We start from the raw sequence: 23655 nt of genomic DNA, 5'->3' as shown, positions 1-23655 counted from the left end.
AGTCCTAATAAATACATTCATGTGGCAGGAATTTTTTTTTGTTTAAATATTCAAATTGCCTAAGAAAAATGTTTTTGTTACACTGGGTAAATCAACAGACAGATAGAGATGACCAGACACATGACAACATAATTACAAAAAGACCCACCTACCCACCAAAAAATGGCAAAAACCCAACCAAACAAACCATAAGCAAAAAAAACCCTCAAGCCCACACATGCCCCCAGCATTTGGATAGACTTCAACACCAGAGGTAGAACAAACAGAGTCTTGTTTCATAAAAATATAAAATGCTATAATTACTCTTGGATGTACAAAGGACAGATGAATGCAATTACTGTTGCAATAAACACCCGTTTCTTCTTTTGATTTAGAGAAGCTCTTATTATTTAACACTCTACCTGTGGCAGATAAGGCCACTGTGTAACAAATAAATGCTGTTCCATTGCTGCTAACAGACACTGAGGAGATTTCAGTGTTTAAAGAGACTCCAGAAAGAATCTTTGTGTTTCTTCGTTACACAGAAAGGTCCATCATTACACATAGATCCTTAAAGAGAAGTCCACTAACAATTTGGTGACTCAGCAACTATTCTATTTATTCAGTATAAACTACATCAGTATTCCACACGGGAAAAAATGCAGTAATAGAAAAGGGAAGGTTTCTTAAACAACCTCTAGGCAAAGTTTCAGAGAACCCCTTTCAACTTTAATGCTCAAGAGAAACACTGTACTAAAACAAACAGAGCTTTGGATTGCAGATGCTCCTGCTTTCTCCTGCTGCCTGAAACTTTTGACAGCAATGCTAAAATACTTACTTATTCAGATCCATAAAATGCTAAACTTCCAACACACCAAACAGGTTGCTAATTGCATATTCCCATAATCTGTGTATTTCATAAGCTGTCATGAGCTGTCATGACCATTGCACTTTGTTAGCAATGCTGTATCACACATATTGGAACTGAAAGTTTAGGTCAGAGATCAAGTTTGTGAAATCAAACACTGAGGTCTTAAAGTAACTCTGACTCCAAGTGAGCTGGAAGTTTAGGTGCCCAGTTCCAAAATGTAGATATTAAACTCCTTCACATCATCACTCCAGAAAGCCAAATGCTACCTCCTCTCTCACCTCAACATAGCTTAGAGGGACAGTCAAAACACTTCTCTTGTATAGATCTCACCAGCCTTTGGCAACCCAGGCAAGCACACATATGTAGTGTCTCTCCTGTGCTCTCAGACAGCCTCTGAAATGCAATCTAGTCTTAACAAAATCCAGATCATAACTAAGCAGTGTAAGTGTTAAGGGAATGCTTTCTCAGCACACTCACCACTGAGTGTCCCAGATAAAAGTAGAGACTAATTTTTATTTTTTGCTACAGGGAAATGAGCGTCCTTACATCCAAGAATAAAAGGAAGCTTATTTGGAAACTACCAAACACTGAAAAACAAAGTGTTGAAATTTCTTTCCTACCTCCTGGGAGAGCAGCTCTGAGCTTTAACCTACTTTCTACCTCTATACAAACTTGCTCCTTTTTTACCCTATGCTAGTACTCTTAGACTGTTCATTAACAAATATGCAGCTTGGACCAGTTTTAACAAAGAACTAGCTTTCAGTGTTAGTTACAAAAAAAAAAAAAAACCAACATGGAAGTGCTGCAAGAAGTGTGGAATACAGAGCATGTGTACAAAGATTTGTTCTAGAATTTTGGTTCAATGTCAAAAGGCATTGGTCTGTAAGTTTCAAAAGACTCCTATGAAGGGTGAAGAAATGCAGGAGAACTGCATGGGAAAGACAAACAAAATGAGAGTATTGTGAATCAGCTCTGTACTCATGCCATTACCTTTATATGAGCTCTATAAACTGCTCTCTCTGCACCTTGAAAACTCCTCTTCTGCAACTTGAAATCTGAACTGTTTCAGAGTTACTGAAGATACGTAGGTGGAAGGATCCTTTCAGGATGAAGAGCTGATGAGAGGATTACTTCTGTTGTGAAATAATCTGACACTGCGGGGTCCTAACTTTCACACACAGGATTTCAAGACAAATCCTGAATTTGTTGTCTGAAAATAAAGATAACTTTCTCACACCAAAAACTTCTACCGGTAATCTCAGCAGCTATTCAACTCTTTGTGCAAACGAATCCAGCTTTCAAACACCCACAGCTTCGGTCTGTAAGGAGAACAAGTGTGTGTCTGATACAATTTCATGAACTCAAACTAGCTGTTAGCAGAGTTTTCTGGCCAAGCTTTCTGGGGAGGCAAATTAAGTTCCACTAAACATTTTAAATCACCTTTGTTATAACAGTTTTCACACAGAAAGGGTAGGCAAAAAACCCCCCCCAACAATCAAAATTAACGCCCTCTTTCACAAGCATCTGAAGTCCTGACCCTACAGCTGTGGGATGTCCCAATTCTTTCAAGAAAGTGCCAAAAATCTAGACGAAATCTTCTGAATTAATCAATCCCTAAGGCAGCAGCGAATGCAAAAACCCTGAAAAAAATGATCTCATTTTCACACAATTAAGACTCCTCTCTACCTTCTCTATATTTCAAGACACAAAGGGACCACTCTTCAATTAACACCTTTCCATTTACCTTAAGTAGATTGTTACTCCAAGGAGGGAGTAAATTTCCAGCTCTTACTCTCACAGTGCTACAGTGAGAGTCTATGCTGGAAAACACTAGCAAAAGAGATTTGTTCCATTTCTTACTATTCAAATGTTATTTTTTCTTTACTTTTCTGCATTTATTGTTTTGGCTCTTCTACTATTACTATAAAAACAATTAGCATCAAAGTTGGAGTGGCCAAAGACAACCAGAGAGAAAGAAGGATGCTAAATTACAAATATGATATGACAAAAACCTGCAGTTTGAAAGCCCTGTGGTCTTTTCAATTCAGCAACAGTCTGCATGTTGTTCTCTGTAAAGCATAGCTAAGTGATCAGACTTCTTTTTACATGCAAAGCTTCTCCAGGAACCTCCTCTATCTTATAAAGTCTGAGAAGAGTAAAGTATTGATAATTTTCCTAATAAATCTTCACACACACCACAGATCTGGAAGGCACAAGACTCAGCTGCACTTCCTACTCTATGCCCATTACACTCACTTTCTTTGAAGCAGTAAGTAACAATCCCCAGAAGTTTATTAGGACATTCTGATACAGCACAATTGCTTTTAAGCAAAGCATTACTAAAATAAACATTCCAGTGTTAATATTTCACTAGGGTGGTCTTCCTTTACTTCGGTTTTGCGGATTGATAAAGCCAGTCTGAACAATAGCAACAGCACTGAGTGCTCAGAGATATTAATTCAATCCCAATTGTTTGGAGAGAGAATCCTCTGGTTTAGACCAAGTTTCCTGCTGATATTGAAAAATACTAAAGTTCAGCTCTCTCTGTCCTGCCCTTTATCCCCCCTCCCCCCACCTTTACTAGCTTTAGAGGTGGAAACTAAATATCAAAGTACAACCTCCAGTTAAAAAATAAATGGGAACTGTGGTGATATTATGAGAAGTGGAAACATACTGAAGGTGAACAGGGTCTGATCCAAATATACCTGATCCAGTTACTGAAACTGGGCATCTCCACCACCCCAGTCCTAAGTCAAGTTAAATTAGAAGGCAAATACCCGCATCTGTGCTATGACCTCCAGGACTGTCACAGAACACCTGCACCTGCTGTCTGTGCCACGAACATGAAACAGATTATTTTGTCACCCAAAATTATTAAAACCCAACATTTTATAGCCATCACCTTCCAATTATTTTCTTTCATCCTTTCCCTGTCCTACCTATGTTGCAGATCTACTGAGGTTTTTTCCAACACAGAGGAGTTGCTGTGTGCTTAATAGGTATACTTCGCACTATCCTCCACTATTTAGATACTACTGAAATACCAACAGACAAGGCTCGAGCGGTTCCAGGAGGAAAATCAATGTTAAGGCTTCGCCTACATGAGGACAGGGCAGCACAACTTCTCCTCCACGCCCGCTCTTCTCGAGCTAAATCTATTCCTCTTTCACCGCTCTGCAAAAGCCGCCCCCAAGCAGGGTGCTGGAGATTTCGCCAGCCGGGGCCCGGAGCCGCCGCGGGGGCCGCACAGCCCGCCGCCGCTACGAGATGGTGGCTCGCAGAGGCTGCTCCGCCAGAGCCGCCTTCCCTCCGCAGCATCCAACGGCTCTTTCCAGCCGCTACCGCGGGAGCCGGGGCCGGGAGCCGGCAGGATCCCCCGTCCTGCCAACGGGCCCTGCTAGCCGCCGGTGCCCGCCCTCCGCCCGGGCCCGCTCCCGCCCCGGCTCTGCCCCGAGGGGCGCCCCTCCACCCCCAACCTTTCCCCGCGGCCGCCGGGAACGGGCACGCCGCGGCCGGAGAAGCGGCTCCCAGGCACCCGAGCCGCCGGCGCCGGGGGGGGGAGAGAAGCGAGGCGGCGGAGCCCGCACTCACCGGGGAGCGAGGAGCACAAACCGCCGCCGCCGCTGCTGCTGCCGCTCGCCGTCAGGGGCCGCCGGGCGCAGGCACAGGGAAGGGGCGGTGGCGGCGGGCTCCGCCCCGCGCCCCAAGGCCGGAGCGGCGGCGGGATGGCCGCCAGCCCCCCGAGCGGGAGGGAGGAGGAAGGACGAAGGACGAGCGGGAGGACGAGCGAGCGGATGGCCAGCCCGGCGGAGGGCGCGCGGGGCTGGTGAGCTCACCCCTCCCTCCCGCAGCCCTGGCCCCGGAGAGAGCCGCTGCTTTCTGTTGGACAATTTTGTTCAGAAATGGCTTATAGAGTTTTGTTCAGACATGCCATAATCATATACAGCTGATGGAAAAGTAAAAGGCAGCTGTGAGGAGCAAATTCTCACAGCCTCTTTCTGTAAACAGCAGAGTTCTCAGGCTGTTTTTTCCTAACAGGTAAACATTCTGTCCTTGGCTGGTATGGGAAAGCAAAAGTTGACAAACATGGAGGCCTTGAGAACTTTCATAACAGGGTGAGAAAATAAATTTTGGTTTCAATACTTTCCTCGGCCAGCCACTTTCCCTGGATGGAGGAGGAGGAGAGGGAGCACTGTGAGTGTGGAAGGGTGGGTAGGAGGGTGGTACCGAGGTCAAGGCCAGATCTGCTGCGGTGAGAGTTATCAGAAAGACGGGCACTGTGACATGGGCAGCAGGGTGCGGCAGTGATGTGCCTTGTGCCGACCGTAAGTGCACCATGTGCTCACGGCCCGAGCACCTGCCCAGGCTTCGGAATCCAGAGGTGCTGCCAGTGAAGCCTGGAAACAGCTGTCGCTCAGGACACCACCTGACACACAGGGCTGCATCCTCATCCTGGAGTGGGAGTGGGACGTCCTGTTGTTTCTCTTGGCAGGAGGAGAGCTGATTGTCCTGGCTGTTGGCAGAAACAGGCTGTTACTTACAAGCTGGTCAAGATCAATATCATGACGTCAATATTAAAGAACAATATCAGAGCAGAGAACATCCTAGAGGACATAATTTACATCACCCCCACAGCTGAGTGCCATGAGTCTTTATCAGTGTCCAGTGTGTTCCCAGTAGAAGAGTATATGGTTTGGGCCTGAATAATGTTGAGGAATACATTCAGTGCAACTAGTCAGGGTACAGCTGCAGTGGGACAGCATGTTGAGCTCTGGAAAGCAGGAGCCAGAAGTAAGAGGCTAGGAACTGGCATTGACCCAACAAAAACCCTGTGGCCCAGCTAGGTAAGCAGACACTGAGTGACACAGCAGGAGCCAATGGTTCAGCTGGAAGACCCCAGGCTTTCACATGCTTAGATTGTGAGGGTATAAAAGCCCAGGGTTTGCTTTGCTCAGGGTCCCTCCTCAGAGACACCAGCCTGAGCTGTTATTTTGTCACTGCACCATGATTAAACCGTTGTCAGAATCCAGGAGTCTGAGACTCTATCATGGGAAGCCTGGGGTCCAGCCAGTAAGGAATCCTGGTCTGACTGGGTGAGAGTGTGGTGTGTAGGGAGTCAAACGGGGCACCCCTCAGCTCACTGGAGCCACCATTGTGAAGTGACCTCTGTTCCAGCGCACATGGTCGCATGGAGTGTGCCTGCCAGAGTCGTTCCTGGATAGTCAGACAGGAAACTTTGCTTAACAATTAAGAAAACTAAAAAGTATCGAATTCCAGGAAAATAATTGTATACATAGTAAAGAAGAGTTGCATGTAAGGAATGTAAATATTCTGTAAGTCTTGGTGAGGTCTTGGAGGTCACTGGCTAGGAGACATGCTAACCACTGATAGCTGGAGTAAAAAAAGGTCCATAATGTTTTGGTTTTACCTGAAGGAAGCTTAGGCTAAGAGCAAACTGAGTTACCTGCTAGCTTTGCTGCAGAGGAGCAAGTCTCAGGTAAGTGAAAATGCAAGTGCTTAGCTCAACTTGTAAAAGAAGGATGAAACACAGAAAATGCCCATGATGTCTCACCTGGATGTTTGTGGGCTGGATTCCTGCACACTGACCTGTGCTGACAGATCCTCCTGCCTACATACACTATCCAGCTGGAACTGTCAGACCAGAAGAAATCAATGGGAAGGACCCCAAGATCTAGCAAACAAGATACATTGAGTAGGATTTTTTTTAAACTTCATATGGAAATCCTGGCTTTGACATACCTGGTGTTGATTTCACTGGAACAGTTGAGACTTTTAGGGACCATCTGTAGTTAAACCTGCTATTCTCTGACCTGATACCTCTAAATAGCCTGTAATCTGCAACATATAGTACTTTTGAGTTATTGCTCAAAATTGCTTCCAGGTTAGCCTGCTTTCTGTTCAGCATAAATACCACCTGGAATAATTCACTTGCACTAAGTTCTTCTTTTAGAATTCTATTGGTTTTTAGAACATATGATTTGCTTTACCAGATGGTTAACATGGAAGTGGACATTAATTCATAATATTGTTTTCAAACCTTTGGCCAGAGAGGTTCCTAAGACTGACTTTGGCAGAACACAGTTATGTTTGTAGTTTTGCTTTTGGCTCTTGAAGGTGGAAGCCCATGTTTCTACATGACACCACAAAACAGTAGATTACTCTGATGGTCCGAAAAGCCACAGAATTTCTAAAACCTCTTCAAGCTTTAGATGTTTCATTATTTGATAGACCTTTTTATTTTTGTATATAACTAATAGTAATAAAGGCATTTTAAAAATGTTCCTCTTTGTGGGATTAGGTCCTATAATGCTTCTCTGGGTCACTTCCTTTAAAAATAAAATTTTAAAATTTTATTTTAATTTGGTTGTTGTTGTTGCTGTTTCTAACTAACGAGACTTCCAAGGCCCATGTATATCACTAAGTTGTGAATCATGAATAAAATCCTCCATACCTAGATACCAAAGCAATTGCTGCAAAATCTGATTGACCTAAAATCTCTTGGACAAAAAGCAAAGACTAGTGAAAATAGCAGGTCAGCAACAGAAATGGGAAATCCATACATCAGCTCTAACTTTTCCCAGTGCGTATCTGCAAGGTTTGTACTTTCTGTTCTGCAGGGAGGGAAGGCCCCTGAGGTTGATAGATACTAGAAGGGAAGATTCTGTGTCCCAGAAAGGGAGACACAACTGCTTCAGCCTCTGCTTGTTCTTTGCAAGGACACAGAGGCTATAATGGGATTGGAAGACAGGCTGTTCATTCAAGGGTTAATGGCAATGCTGTCTGAATGTTATTGCTGGTGTTTCCAGCATTTTCCTTTTCTTCTCACTGGGCTCAGTTTACAATAAGGTATCTTATTTAGCACATGACTAAAAAAGTGAGGGTTTGCCTTTCCCCCAAGGCTGCCAGGAGGTGAGAACTATATTAGATCTATTGTTTGTAAGAAGATGTTTACTGAAATGGGTTCATGGGTTTCGGATCAGATTGCAAGGATGTCCAACAGTTTTCTTGGACAATCATGCATTGTGCTAAATCGGGATTAAAGAAAATTATTTTCTGTTCTTGCAGTGAAAATTGATGCAAATAGGAATAACAATGCCTTTCATGTTGCAATCATGCGTATTCTAGAGTGCTTTTAGGGTTTTTCATTAAATTATTTCACAATAGATGAGGAACTATGTGTCCTTTGTCCTTTCTGTCTTACTGAAATCCATTTCCAAGAAGGTTTGTCTAATATCAGATTCCTTTTGGAGTGTTCTTTGAGGTTATTCACCAACATCCTGGAAGTCCAGGGAGCATATCATATCTGTTCAATTGCTGACTTCACTATTGTGTCTCAATATATTTCACTCTTTCCAATCCTGTCAAGAAGTTTAAAATGCTTTGAATTGCCAAGAGATTGTTTTCAGCTTGTTACAGTCAAAAAGCCTTAACATACAGCAGTAGACTTCAGTGTTGTAGCAATCTGCCATGCAGGCTCAGCTGATCACTGAGGCTGCAGCAATCACAGGATTGCTGCAATCACAGGATTGCTGCAATCAGTCTCAAGCTGGGCTAGGATAGGTCTGACAGGGAGGCAATAAACTTGAGCTGGCAGCCTAGAGGACCCAGCTTTGGAGCAGTCAGCAAAAAGAAGTGTCTGCATGTGTCCTGCTTTTCCTGGCTCTCTGTAGTATAATGAAAAAGCTTGTTGAGGTTTGCTCTGGAGTGCTGTGTCCCTATAAGCAGCACATTAAGGGTATATAATTTAACATACTATGTTCTACAAAACATGAATTTATATATTCAAATGTGTTCAACACTCAGTAAAAGTCTTCCTGACTCTGGGAAGCCATCTGTGAATGAACTGAAGAGACAGTGGCTTGCAGGTTATGGCTTACAGCTTGTCCTGAGTACAACAGGTTTGGAAAATATGTTTGGTGGCTCATGAAGGAGTTAGTGGTGAGATTTCATTGTTAGTCATGACTGTTTTAAGCTGTTCAAATTGTAGGAGTAAAAGTCTGAAAAAAGAGATTTTGAGAGCTCCCAGATGACGTCTCAGAAATACCATAGCAGATTCTGATTATTGAGCTAAGTGAGGGCCTACTGCATCTCCCTCTTTAAATAGATAATTGTGCATCCTCCAAAGGAAATTCTGTGGTTGGCATATTTTAATAAATATGTTATAATTTGCTTCTGATCTTAGCACTGGTTTCCTTAACTGTCTTTCTTTAAATGAGTCTTCAGAAAATTGCAGTTACATTTATTGAACTTAATTTTCAGCAGCAAAACAAAGATTAAAGTTCTGCCATCTACTGGTTAAATGGGGTTCAGCAGAGGCTTGTTGTCACTCCTGCGAGAGGGCACTGACTTCGGAGTTCAGATCCTCCTCTTAGTCCCAGGTAGAAACTCATAAACATGTATTGTCAAGGAACACTACTGTTTTCTTGCAGAATAAAAGCATTTGTTCTACTGTGCCACAGGAACCGAAGGAAAGGGACTTGAAGAATAAATTGTCTGAGATAAGTAAAACTCTTCACTGCCAACACCGCACCTTCAGCACCAGACTACATAATGCTTTTGGAGAACTTCTTCCAAAGTAGATAATCTGTGATCAGCTTATAGTTGCTGTACAGGGCACGAGAAAGAAAAACTGTTTGCATCGTTGAAGTGGAAGGATTGTTCTTGTGCCTTTCAAGAGTAATTATATAACTTGCAGTAAATGCAGAAGTCTTTGCTGACCACCAGTGTCTTTCCTTGCATATTTGGAATAGTGTAGAAGACTAACCCAGACTAGATTCCTGTGAATGCTCATTTGAAAACAACCCATATTCAAAATCTTATTTAAACCTTTGGTATACAGGCAATGTACAACACCCTTTCACACAGTAAGCCCGTACTTACGCTGTTCATAGTTTGTGTTGCAGTGGCACTAACACTCCCTTACTGAGCTCAGGACTCTGGCAGAACATGTTACTCATCTGATAGATCAGGATGAAGTGGGGAGTAAACTAATCCAGAAAGCTGGTAGAAGAAACCATCTTTGGAGCCCAGGCAATTTACCATCTATCACGTGGCTGGTCTAAGATACCAGTTTTCACTTTGCCACTGTACATGTCTAAAGAACTTGCACACACAGTCCCTAACCCTTACCTAAGAGGCACCTGTTTCCTACTACATGCTTGCTACATGCATTTGGTGACTGGTAAACGTAACAACCTTGGACATTCACTGCAGCACTACCCTTTCATTCCCTGTACTGACTAGTAATTGCTTGTAGTTGCTCTGACATCTAAAACTTCATTAAAAACAAGGGGCACATTATAGAAAGCAATGGAAAACATGCTTTTTGAAAAGAGGTCCACATTTTATGCTGCCTATACATACACATTTTGCTCAAAGAGCATTAAAGATGGACAGAAGAGCAGTAGGAATTCCTTTGCTGCACACTAATGGTAGACTTTTTCTGTAACATTTTACTTATTGTTATGCCTAAACATGAGAGAGTGTTCTTAACTACTTTTCAGTGAAAAATTGGATACTGCCTATTTTCCCAAGATGTTTGTACTAGTATTTTGCTTTTTGATTCCTCAATTTTCCCCCAGGAAAATTAACATGCTGAATAAAACCAGCAATCACAATTAAAGAATACTCTACTTAGTTGCTTCCAAGGCTTCTTGAAGAGAGGAGATCAGATCTCCTATGACATGGCACAGTCAGGAAGGATGCTTCCCTGACATATTTTCCTGCCTCTGAGGGCAGAGAGAAAATGCATCATGATGGATATACCTTGACTGCTAGTGCAAGTGAGAGCACAGAGCTAAATTACATCTCACAAAAGTTGTCCTTTTCACCCATTTGCAAGTAGTTCAATTCTCTACACACAAACATGGAAGAAAGGGATAACATAGCAAAGAACACAGAGGTTGATGGGCTTTTTTACCCTGTCTAGATGTCATGAGAGTAGGAAATCCTCTCCTACTCCTCTATGTGCAAATAGTACCTCTATTGTTAATCTCTCTCCAGTGAACAAACTGCCTTGTTTACCAGAGACCTTAATGAAAAGCTGCAATTGTGCCAAGAGAAAGCTATCCAACTGGATCTCCTATGAAATGTCCTATGAAGCGTTACCAGGCCCTCAGTGCTTCATTTCCACCAGTGAAATCTCATTCACCTTTTTTATTCCTAATGCACTTCAACACTCTAGTGCTTAGATTTCCATTGTGTCAGTGGTCTCTGGTGGGAATCTGTTGCAGCAGACCTCTTGTTAGGGGTAGAAATGAGCCAAGACACAGACTCTCATTTAACAAAGTGAAAAGGGTCTCAGTTTATTCTTCTTTAGAGCCTAGCCATCCTGACTCTGACTACAGCAAACTTCTACTGTTGGTTTCTCTGGCAGATTCTGACTGCTGCCTATTTCCTGCTGGAAAATGACTCCAAGTATTTCCTTGCTGCTTCTGACCACAGACTTTCACCTAGCTCAACTATGACTGCAAGCCAGTCTCTTAACTCCATCAGACTCAGACTGACCTCACAGCAGATCTTTTTCAGCAGCAACTCTCTTTCTTGTTTTGTTCTTCTTTGCCTCTCTGGATTGTTCCTTATTCCTCAGGGCTCCTCTACCTGCTCAAGGTCTTCTTCCTCAAGGCTCTCCCTGACTGGCCAACCCACCTCTTTTATCACACTTATCTTTATTAGTCCCAGCTGCAACCCATTAAGGGCAAGGCTTTTCTTTTTCTTTGGTAATTAGAACTACTGGGACTTATCAGGGGCAAGGTCACCTATATTTCCCCCTTTTCTTTTAATTAAAAAAACATGTTTAAGTAGACATATTTACATGTTCTGCTTAGGATTAACAATTACACAAATATTTAAATAAAATGCCTATGTTTTACTAGCATATAAAACTGCTCTGTTTCTGGTTCTTGAGCTGACTACCTCTCCGTAGTCAATTTGGTGTCTCACAGCTCTCTGTGGTCACCATGTTGATGATTCTGTCTTTCGGAGCTCTGTTGCTGCTGCCGTCTTGCTGCTGGCTGCTTTAGCCACACCGCCCTGCCGCGCCCTCGGGTTGGAGCAGTGAAAGAGCCGGGGCAGCCAGGGCCAGCAGGGCGCTTGCCAGTGGGCCGGGCGTCCGTGCACCCAGCAGGAGCCAGGCGAACACGGCACTGCGCCAGGGCCCTGCCGGACTGCAGCCGTACCTCTTTTTACAATCAAAACCCGGATTTCTGCAGCTCTTCTCCCAGCTATGCTATTTCTCATTTCTCGCAGCTCTTTTTTTTGGCCACTGTCTCCCTGCAACTCCAGACTGTGTTCCTTCCTATGACTCAAAAGCCACATTTCTCCATAGCTCCTGGCTGTCTTATCCTGGGCAACTCTCGGGCTGCCTTATCTCTGCCTTCCTTCTTATCATGTCTTCTCGCTATCACGTCGATCACATCAGGCCATCACCAGATGTACCGGGCGCTCTTCTTCAGGTATATGTCACAAGGAAAACATGCAGAAGCAAGAGAACTAATGTATTCAGGGGCTTACTGTTCGTCAGTCATAACCAGAAAAACAGTGCTGCTGATCACTGTCGCAGACATTTTTTCATAGAAATCCTTTCTTTGGGATTTGTTCATCTTCTGGGAAGCTGAGGCCCCAGAAGAAGAATGTAAACAATTGTTATAGGCTGGTGTGGAATGCAACAGGTGCAGCGGTGATTGGTCTTCTGTGAGTGTTTGGATTTGCTGACCACTAACAGGAGAGTTGGTCCTTGCTTTCTGCTGGACACAGAACTTTGTTATTCATTCTTTTCTATGCTATTCTTAGCTTAGCAGCCTCTGCAACTTCTCTCTTTACTCCTTTTAGTATAGTAATAATGTATTATATATCATATATCAAAAAATACAGCCTTCTGATCATGAACCAAGATTCTTGTCCATTTCTCTCACCCTGAAGACCCTCATCAGGTCGCTGTAATAGATCACTCCATGCTGGTTTTGGAGTCTTTGGAGAAGTCAGATGCAAAAGTAGCAGAAGACGTTTTAGAAAACTTGGCTAAATTGTTTAGTTTAATGGATCTAAATTCTCGTGAAAGCGTGGCTTTCATATCCAGAGCATTAGAATAGTCCAGTGGGCAATCAGGAATACATGGACATCCAAAACTACACCAGTTACCAGTACTACTACCCTGTGGAGAGAGCAAAACTGTAGTGAATCTCGGTATCACTTGCACTCAACAGATGGTCAGGGCTGTGCAAACATGCTGGTGGAATACTCCTTGTCCCACAAATACCACAGTGTAGCTCAGGCAATACTACAATTTCTCTGCTTAAAAAATAAGACCAGCGCATCAGTTGTTTTATGACATACACACAGAAACATCCTTCCATAGAGAAGGGCCCACCCTTCATGCAACCACTGCTAAAATTCACCTGGTTTCTGTTGTTGGCAGTTCATGGAGGAAAACTAACAGTACGAACAGTATTGTGTGAACAGTATCACACAACTTCCCTGAAAAAAGACCCCCGGTATAAGGAGTACATAGATAGAATAGGACAGCTTTTCTTCAGAGTTCCACGCAAGCAGACCTCATCCTGCGGGGGATTGCTAGGAAATCTTTTAAACAGTCTGATGGGAACTGGGGAAAGAAATGACACAGAAGATGGTCAAGAAGACAGCAGTCCTATTGAGCTTGACTGAATGTTGTTGTCATTGGCTGCTGTGTAAATCTGATGATTCGATGATTCCGAAGACACTTTTGGAATTTGAATCCTCTTTCTTGGCTTCTAAAAGAAGGGCTCTTCTGGTCTTCTACAAATGATCGCTGGAATGTTTACACTGTCAGTCTATATTATTTATGGGGGAAAAGAAAAAGAAAAAAAAAGAAAGAAGCCAACAAAAAGTAGCCAAACAAACCAATCAGAGCAGTTGCTGGGACTGATTAAACAGTCTTCAGTTTCTGATGCAGTATTTCCTTTTGCACAGTCTTTCAATAAAGCATAAACATAGGGCTTGTCCTTCACGGCCTACAAATAGCATCTCTGTTCTGAGAAAGCCTCCTTGCCTTCTGCCCTCTTCCAAGGAAGATCTTGAAAGGCAGGGAAAGCAATTGAATAATTGATTTCCAATGCTGGTGCCAAAAGTACTCTGAGACAAGCCAAGCAGCATAATGTGAGATGCACATCCCAGAGACATTGATACAAAAACTTGCTTCCACTGCCATGAGTAATCTACACACCCTTCAGACTGCATGCTCCTCTATCTCCTTAAGATCTTCTTCCTCAAAGAGGAAGGATCTCCCTGATCAGCCAATCTACACCTTTTATCACACTTATCTTTATTAGTCACAGCTGTGACCCATTAAGGGCAAGGCTATTTAATTAGTACAACTGTGACTCAAGGGATGAGGTCACTTATAATCTCTTCTTCTACAGCTACAGGAATCTGCATGATTCATGGTTATTCTGTCCTGTAACCAGCCTGTAGGTGACTCCCTGGATTTGGGATGAGCTTTCAGCTTCTTTCCAGGCCCATCACAGCTTTGGTGCTAGAGGTGCTGGCACCTGTTCCCATATTGGAATGCACAGGTGCAGTGGTAGGCCCATTTTTAAGTTGGATGCTCATTTCTTTTGGCCCATGGGGAATTTAAAGACATCAGTTCTGCAATAATAAGGGTCATTGCCCCTTTTCCTCTGGAATGTTACACTGTTGCCCAAGCTATAGGCTGCCCTGCACACCTTGAAAATTTTTATCAATGACTGCCTGTTGGTCCTGTTCGGTTATGTAACAGAGAACACAAGCAAGTTTTTAATTGTTTTACTTGCAGCATAGGCTGGAAAACTCACATTCTTTCTGAAATCTTGAACTAAGTTACACATCGTGAAGTTTCATCTGTATAACAAGGTGATGAAGCAAGTCAAGAGTACTGCTGGGAGAATGTGAGGAACTGCTTTAATACCAAACTTGGATCTAACTGTAAGGCTGCCCCTGCTCTGAGCTATAGAGTCCTCTCCTATTCCACATTATTCAATGAAATAAACACCTACAAAACCAGTGCTTGCAGCAGCCTACTCATGAATTATCTTTCCATTAATCAACCATGGACTGCACTCAACAGAACCCATTTTAGTTACAAACTGTTAGAGAACAGAAGGAAATGTAGTGGTAACCAGGGATAGCAAATGGGGACTTGGCACATAACAGACCAGTTTATTTTTTACAGATAGAAATACACTGCTGCCTCTCTTTCTGTTTTCCTTATTGTGGAACATAGCATTTCCAAATCAGTGCTTTCCTGATCAGGGAGTGTTTACTTCTGTTCAGTTGTCCCAGAGGAGAGCAGTGATCCACTGGTGAGGGGCAGCTGGGTTTAGCACAGCACTCCCATTACAGAGGACACTAAAGGTGCACAGAAGAGCTGCTGAAGACTCTGCTGGAGCCAGCACGATAGCATGCCCCTTAGCACCAGCCCAGACGCTGCTCCAAGAGAACATGGGGGGCCCTGCAGGAGTAAGGTTATATGCAGTGCCAGATTCCTCTTCCCAGGGTGATACTGAGAAGGTCGAGGTCTGGCTGAGGTGCAGGGCTGAGGTACAGAGCTGCCTGGTGCAGAAGCTATGGGAGAAGGCAGCAGACTACAGAGCACCAGGGAGGATGAGCAGGAAGGCAACAGGATCCCTCCAAGGAGGTGCCTGTGCAGAGGTGAGTGCTGGAGCCCTCTGCAGCAATGATAGGGGCAGGACTCTGGCTGAGTGAACAGCACTTTGATTCAGGCATCACCGCCAGTCAGCTCAGCTGTGCACACCCAGAGAACTGTGCCAGGCCATTGACTTCTCAGGAACCAAGGAGTCTACACCACAACTTATCAGGGCCTAACAGAACCATCCTGAGCAGGACTAGCCAAAACTAAAACTGCTGTGGCTGTACTCCTGCACCAAGGCAGGTTAGCTACAAAAATCAACCACCTTACATTATAGACATCTGGAGGCCCACCCTTGAGGCCATTGTGTTCCCCTGTAGAGCAGTGGGCTGTAGTTGTTTAATTACATTACTATTTAATTATCACTCAATAATAGTTTAATTATAATTTGATAATTATTTAATCATCAACAAACCCCTTTAACTCCACAGTGATGTCTTATTTTAAGAATTTATCTTCAATAGCTGCTTAAGAGGTAGGACAGCTAAAAGGTGAGGCTGGACTCTGTAGTAGATTTGGACTAGCAAGGTGGGAAAGTTGAGACTCCCAAGGTGGAAATGTTGGGAGCTTGTGACTCCTGGCAATAGGAGAATGACTCTTCCTGGCCATGTAGGTATGAACTGAAGGCACTCATGTGCAACACTCTGACAACAAATAAACAGAAACAAGCTTGGTTGGGAGACATCTGAGCCCCTCATAAGGACAGAGCAAGTAATGGTGGCTGGAGATTATTTTGCTGACCTCTATGTCTCAGAAGGTTTGCTGCTTGTCAGACCCTTTGATCTGGGGTGCTTTTGTCAAGCCCGCAGACCACAACCTCCTGTCATCCATGTGGGCACCAGTGACACAGACAAAGGAGGATCTCATGCATGAACACATCACTCTGGAGTCTAGCATACATGGTATTTCTTTACATTCTTGCTGGGAGTAGATCTCTCCTGTAGGCCAACAGGTACTGTCAGGCATAGAAATAAATAATGCTATATATTTACACATATACACATACATTAAAAAAGGGTGTTTTATATACTGGGTTTCTATACATTATTAGAGTGTAGAATCAGAAATTGCAATGTGATTTTAACAACAAGACTTGGACATTTTCTTTTCAGAGTGCACAACTCTTACTAAACCTTAACAGCAATTCTGTTATTCCATATGTGGGTGTTCTGCATATTTTGTATGTCAGAATGCATTAAGGTACTCTATTAATAAAGAACTGTTTTCATGTTCCCTAGGTCCAGAGAGAAAACATGACTAAAGAAGTTAAACTGGCAATCCTTTACAATAAAAAAAATAAATCAAACCCTAGCTATTTTTTGGTTGATTGGTTGGTGTATTTCTCCCAGAGAAGTGATTCATTAACTCTGAGCAAATCCTTTATGTACTCTGTCAGGAAGTTATTTGTTCTAAAACTTAAGAGCTGGAAATAAGCTATTAAATATTAAAATCAGTGTATTTGAAGCGCAAATAACTTGCCTGTCCTATCATCATATTTGCTAGCTGCCTGGGCCCTAAATTTCAACCTTTTGACTTAGCTATGTTGTTAAACAGTTTTCTTTACTTTCAGCTCTGATATGGTTTATTATTTACTAAATCTCAGTTTTGTTAGCAGAACTAGGGAAACTCCTGAAATAGTAAGGAGTGTAAATGCTAAAATAAAGTATGAGTTCTACAGTTATATCTGCTTCTGATAAATGCATCTATGTTTTCATTAAATACTTACTACTGCTGACTATAATGATTTTGGTGAAATAAAGATGGTTTTCTTGATGGGATTTCCGTAGGGGTTTTTTCCCCCACAATAGATGGATGAATTTGTACTGAAGGATTTTCTTCTAACTCTCTGTACCTAGGTGAAAAGTGTGCATATATTTGATATATAAACATTAATACATAATTTTGTTTAGATTATGCAGTCTAATGTGTCCCTTATTATAACCTTTATTTGAAAAGGTATAGTTAATCTGGCAATCAAATAAAAAGTTGAAAGACATACCATATCTTATTGCATAACTTGGAACTGATCAAGAACTTTGCTGGCTTTCCATAGCAGGGCTTTTGCTTCTCTTATTCAGGGGCTGTTGGTGCTTTTAACTAAGAAGTCAGCACTTGATTTATTTCTAGTGTGATTAGAACAGTTTTTTTAAAGATTTTCTTTCAGGAAGGAAGTAACTGTAGAGCTATTATGAAGAAAAAAAACCCCCAAAACCAAACTAATTATGTGCTAGGTACCAACCCTTTTTTCTCTCTTTTTTTTTTTTTTTTGCATAAACCTGATCTAATACTTTTATTGTCTCTTCAGCTGTGAGACTTTGGGAAAAAAAGAAAGGTATCCTATTTAAATGAACATCAGGATTTACCTTTAATTCAGACATCACCAACTTGGAGAGGTGAAAAAACTGCAAATCTGAAACCTCTCTTGCCTAGGAAGGTGATACTTTGTGAGCCACTTCCTTTCATGTGCAAAAAGAAGCATTATCCCTCAGTTTCCAAATATTGATGTGCTGGTTTAAACCAATAAAACCAACCCCCCTGTAGCTCTTCTTCCCTGCTGGTTGCCAACAGGAGGGCACATTCAAAGCTTTGGTTCTTTGAAGCCACAATTTATTTTAAACTTTCCTTTTCAACCTCCACATATGGTTTGTGTCATTCCTCTCTTCCAATTACTTGCAGTAATGAAGGGAATTCAGAAAACAGAAGTCAACAATGCAGAAGATTTCAGTAATCTAGAAACACTTTTGCTTATGGCTCTATGGGATAGGTACCACGGGATTTCACCCTTCCACAATTCACCAACACATAAAGAACACATTTTATAGGAACAGAAACTTAGCAATCTCCTCCACCATTTGGGAAGCTAATGACTCCCACTCCTATCATGTCAGTGGATGGATGAAATTGTTTGTAGCACTCTGAGAAACGAGGAAATGGGAAGGCCAGGAGAGACCACTAAAAAACAGCACAGCTCCATCTGCTTTTCATCCACTACTTCCATATTAATACAGTCTTATAAAATCCTCTGGATCTCACCTGGACCTGACATGATTACTTATTTTCAGGTTTTTTGAAGCTTGCTTACAAATAAATTGCTTCATGAAAGAATTGAGTAACTGAATTTCAACAGTCTGAGTGAGAAGAGAGCTCTAGTATAATGAACTGTGTTCCTTAAAGGATAAAAACATGACATGATGTTGACACTACATCAAACTTATTTAATCTTGTACATAAATTTTGGATGATGTACCAGAACTTTCACTTCTCGGTTGTAGCAAAGGCTTTCTATCTGTCACAGTATGTTTTCTCCTTAGATCTAAAGAGTACAAGAAGGTTACAAAAGGCTCAGAAGATCCAAGGTGCAAAGTTTGTTCCATTTACCAAAAACACCTCTACCAAGCCAAGAAACTTGTAAAAAGGACAAGTTTTCTGTACCGCCTGCCCAGGAGTTGCATAACTTGAGTTTAGTGAAGTTATAGAATCCAAAGCGCCACAAAATGTTTATCAGGATGTAAAAAGAAGTAAATTTTCTTTTCAGAGGCCTTACATTTTTTTTTCTAATCTTGTTTTACTAATCTTGTCAAAACAAAGACAATGGATGTTCAAAGAATTTTATTTGTTTTTATCTTGAGGCACTTCTTTATTTAAAAAAATATAAAGATATACCTAAGAAATGGTAGTTTTATCCTGTTTGTTTCATCTTTCAGTTACCAGCCTGTCAAGCAACAGCTCCTGCATAAGGGAAAAAACACTTCTAATAAGTTATCACATTTGTGATTGTGACAGCTCCAGTAATAATTCTTTACCTCACTTTTTTTCTACTGTCTAGGGCAGCAGGTGTGCTACACACATGAAATGGAAAAGGTGGCTAGCCTTCCACTGCTGCCACACTCCATGGCCACTGGCAGCAGATGTTTTGGCAGACTTCGCTGATGACAGCCCTTGAATGGTTTAGGTTGTTTTCACAGGTTATACAGACTGCTCAGAGATAAGATGAGAAATTAAAGCACAAAAAGTTTAGTTCTTGCCCCTGTGTTACAGCTTATAAGTATTTATCTGCAGAGTGAGTTGTCAAAAAATAGCCACAATTGCAAAGTTATATCTAAACTACAAAAAGTACCATTCTGCAGTCTTCTATCAAAGAAACCTTGTAACTACCTGCCCGGATAAGTGATTCAGTAATGTATGTAATTATTTGTTAATTGAATGCATTTTCACCTTTTTATAAAAAGAGTAATTGATTACTTCCTCAGGCTTTTGAAACAGTCAAATTCTGATACGATTATAAGGTAGTTCCCCAGATTGTAGGAAAGACATGTTCACAGGAGTTCCAGCTTTCCAAATCTTGGGCCTCTGACTCTTAAGAGGGGAAGAACTATTAGATCAATACAAAAGAAACACATTTAAAGAGGACAGGCTAGGTTGTAAAAAAGGCAGGACAGGTCAATGGAACTTAACCTGCCCCTCTGCTCGACTGCCTTTAGGGTAAAGAGGTTTCTCCTCAAATCCAGCCCAAACACCTAGTTTGAAGTTGCGCCATTTGTCTCTTGTCCTTACGGCGTGCACGCCTGTAAAGAACCTTGGTCCTTCCTCATTAAAAACCTCTGCGTCAGTAGTACTGGGGTGCTAGGAGATCTCCTGGCAACTGTCTGTTCTTCAGGCAGAGTCCTGCTCCCTCAGCCTTCTCTGCATGGGATAAGTGCACCAACACCTAGCCACCCTCATGGTTCTCCACTGAATTTGCTCCAGCAGTTTGTCATGCTCTTCCTTTATGGAGGTCAAAGCTGAATGCAATAGTCTAATATTGTAGTTCTGGGGAGACAGTAATAATCCCTCCTCTCAGCTGACTAGCTGTGCTCCTGGACAGCACAGGATACTGTTGATCCTGGTGGTTGCCAGTGTGCACAGCTGGCTCATTGACAACCAAGACACCCAGGACGTCTTCTGCAGTGCTACCCTGCTGTCTGCTCATTTGGATGTCAGAGAAGGTGTACAATGATGGTAACAATGACTGAAAGGAAAGCTGAGGTACTCAACAATTTCTTTTGCTGCAGTCTTCAGTGGTAACCCCTCTTCCCACATCCCCTGAGTGGACAAACAGCAAGATGGGGACTGTGGGAGCACAGTCTTTCCCACTCTAAGTAAAAATCAGGTTCGTGGCCACCTGAAGTACCTAAAAGTCTACAGGAGCCAAGGAGATGCATCCTAGAGTCCTGAGGCAACGAGCTGATGTAGGATGTAGTTGCCAAACCCCTCTCCATGACATTTGAAAAGTTGTGGCTGTCAGGTGAAATCCCAGGTGACTGGAAAAGGGAAAACATTGTACCCATCTTTTAAAAGGGTAGAAAGGAGGACCCCTGGAACAGCTGACCTGTGAGCATCACCTCTGTGCCTGGGAAGATCATGGAACAGATCCTGCTGGAAGCTGTGCTAAGGCACATGGAGGACAGGGAGATGATTTGGGACAGCCAGCATGGCTTTACCAAGGGCAAGTCCTGCCTGGCCAGCCTGCAGGCCCTCTGTGATGGAGTGACTCCACTTGTGGACAAGGGAAAGGCAGCAGATGTCATTTATCAGGACTTTGACATGGCTCCCCACAACATCCTTCCCTCTAAAATGGAGAGAGATGGATTTGATGGGTGAACTGTTACATGGATAGGAAATTGCTGGCATCCAGAGGTATGAGTTCCCTCTCATACCTCAACAGCTCAGAGTTCCAACGGACATCAGTAACCAGCAACCAGTGGTATCCCTCAGGGTTTGTATTGGGACCATTGTTATTTCATAGATTAAGTGCACTCTCATCAAATTTGCAGGTGATGCCAGGCCAAATGCTGAGGCTGACATTCCTGAAAGACAGGATGCCAACCAGAAGCACCTGTACAAGCTGTGGGCCCATGGAAATGTCATGAGGATCAACAAGGCCAAGTTCACGGTGCTGCACCTGGGCCAGGACAACCCCCAGTATCAGGGGACAGGCTGGGCATGAGCAGATGGAGAGCAGCCCTTTGAGAAGGATTTGGGGGTGCTGGTGGGTGAGAGGCTGGACATGAGCCAGCCATGGGCACTCCCAGCCCAGAGAGCCAAATGTGTCCTGGGCTGCATCCAGAGCAGCGTGGGCAGCAGGGCAGGGAGGGGATTCTGCCCCTCTGCTCTGCTCTGGGGAGAGCCCACCTGGAACCTGCATCCAGCTCTGGGCTCCCAGCACAGGGAGGACATGGAACTGCTGGAGGGAGTCCAGAGGAGGGACAGCAAGATGATCAGAGGGATGGAGCATCTCTCTCACAAGGAAAGGCAGAGAGAATTGGGATTGTCCAGCCTGGAGAAGAGAAGGCACCTAAATGTAGACTTCCAGTACCAGAGAGGAGCTTACAAGAGAGCTCTAGACTTCAAAAAGAAATAAAGGTGTGTATTGGCAGAAGGAGGAAATTACTTCAAACTGAAAGACAATAAGTTTAGATTGGATATTACAAAAAAAATTATATTCTGTGGGGGTAATGAGGCACTGGAAAAAGTCACCCAGAGATGCTGGGGATGCCCCAGCCCTGGCAGTGTTCATGGTCAGGCTGAATGGGACTTTGAGCAAATTGGCCTAATGAAAGGTGTCCCTGCACACGGCAGAAGAGTTAGATGATCTTTAATGTTCCTTCCAACCCAAACCAACCCTTTGATTTTATGGTGGGATTCATTTCTTATATCTGTTCAGGGATTCATTTCTTATGTCTGTTCAGGTCCCTGTAGATGGCAATGCAATGTCTGCTCCCTCAGCTTGGTGTCATCTGTGAGCTTGACATCCCTTGACAATACTGCTCTCTGTCACCTTCTCATGATCTTGATAAACATGCTGAATGCCCAGGGCGCAGGAGAGACCGCTGTAACATTCCTCCCATTATGGGCCTCCAGGCAGAGCTCAAGTACCTTCTGAGTACAACCATCCAGCCTGTTTTTTACCCATCTCGTTGTCCACCCATGCGGAACCATAACATTCCACTATGGATACAAGAATATTTGCCATGGAAAGCAATCAAGTAGGTAGGGCATCATTGACCATTGTCAAATCCAATATTGGCCGTTCCTCTGTCTTCTTCCCCATGAACCCAGAAATGTGTTCCAAGAGGCCTTGTATTATGATTTTTAAGAAGACTGAGGCAAGGCTGAGTTTGTGGAAGATAGGACCCATCATTATGTGCTTTGGCTGATTCATTGCCTTCAGCAGGCACACATCTTCAAACACAGCGATTTCACACAGCTTCCCTCTTCCCTTTCCTCCTGTGTATCTGAGGCTTTGTATAGCCTCTGTGGTGTCTTAGATGTTTTCTAAATCATGTTTGTAGAAGCAATTAGAAGTATTTGAAAGCTTATGTATGCAACTACTCACTCTTTCTCCCACCATAAAAAGTCGTATTACACTTTCTTTGGTCTCCTAATTATTTATACTGTTTCTCCTTGAGAAGGTCAAATCCTTCTGATCTTAACTACTTTCATATTCACAACGCAGAAAGGAGACACACAGTAAGAGTAGTAGAAACTAGAAGATGCGAACAAATTTTGGAACCTCACTGTTGGTCTACAGGACAAGGATTTATTACAGAAGAGGTTTACTACACCAGCTTATTACAACCTTCACCAAAATACAGATAAATCAGAACCAGGAACAAAAATTTTAACTACCCTTTGCTGCTTAATGGAAGTACCTGGATGCTGTTTGGAACAGCTGAGTGGAGATTCCCAACACAAAGCTGAGATCAAGACAAGTTGAGATACACAAAATCCAAAGTGATAGCCTCCTTTCTTGTCCCACCCTACTCCATCCATAATAAGTTACACAACATAATAAATCACAGAAACAGAGGCATTCCAGAGACTAGCATCATAGAAACATCCAGGTCTCTAAACATTTTCCAAACTAGCAACAAGAAGGTTAACTGAACAAAGGACAAAAAAGCCCTGTGTTATGGAGGAGGCAGACTTGGCAGTACCCTTTATCTTTTCTCATGAAGTCAGAGATGTTGAGTGTAGAAGGCAAAACCTATGGCAAATAATTTTCTTCTGCTAATGCATCATCACATATCTTCCTGAGGCGGAGCTTTGTGTGCTCTAAAATGGTATGCCGAAAAGATAACAA

The 23655-nt window shown here is 42.9% G+C and overlaps 1 protein-coding gene and 1 pseudogene across 3 annotated transcripts in view; one reads left to right on the top strand and one right to left on the bottom strand.

Moving 5' to 3' along the window:
- Nucleotides 1-23655, bottom strand: part of ACO1 (aconitase 1) — a 57082-nt gene that overhangs the window by 32047 nt on the left and 1380 nt on the right. Inside the window, exon 1 of one of the 3 annotated variants that reach the window (XM_058824104.1) lies at nucleotides 4442-4505. The exons of the other annotated variants lie outside the window; for them this stretch is intronic. The gene's annotated coding sequence lies outside the window, so the exon portion shown is untranslated. Of the gene's footprint in view, nucleotides 1-4441; nucleotides 4506-23655 lie in introns of those variants that run through there. 3 annotated transcript variants of the gene reach the window in all.
- LOC131571602 (Golgi to ER traffic protein 4 homolog) lies at nucleotides 4576-13534 on the top strand (annotated as a pseudogene).

This window comes from Ammospiza caudacuta, chromosome Z (genome assembly GCF_027887145.1).
Source record: "Ammospiza caudacuta isolate bAmmCau1 chromosome Z, bAmmCau1.pri, whole genome shotgun sequence".
Lineage (NCBI taxonomy): Eukaryota > Metazoa > Chordata > Aves > Passeriformes > Passerellidae > Ammospiza > Ammospiza caudacuta.
Note: the sequence above shows the minus strand (reverse complement) of the source record. Positions and strands in the feature narration are given on the sequence as shown.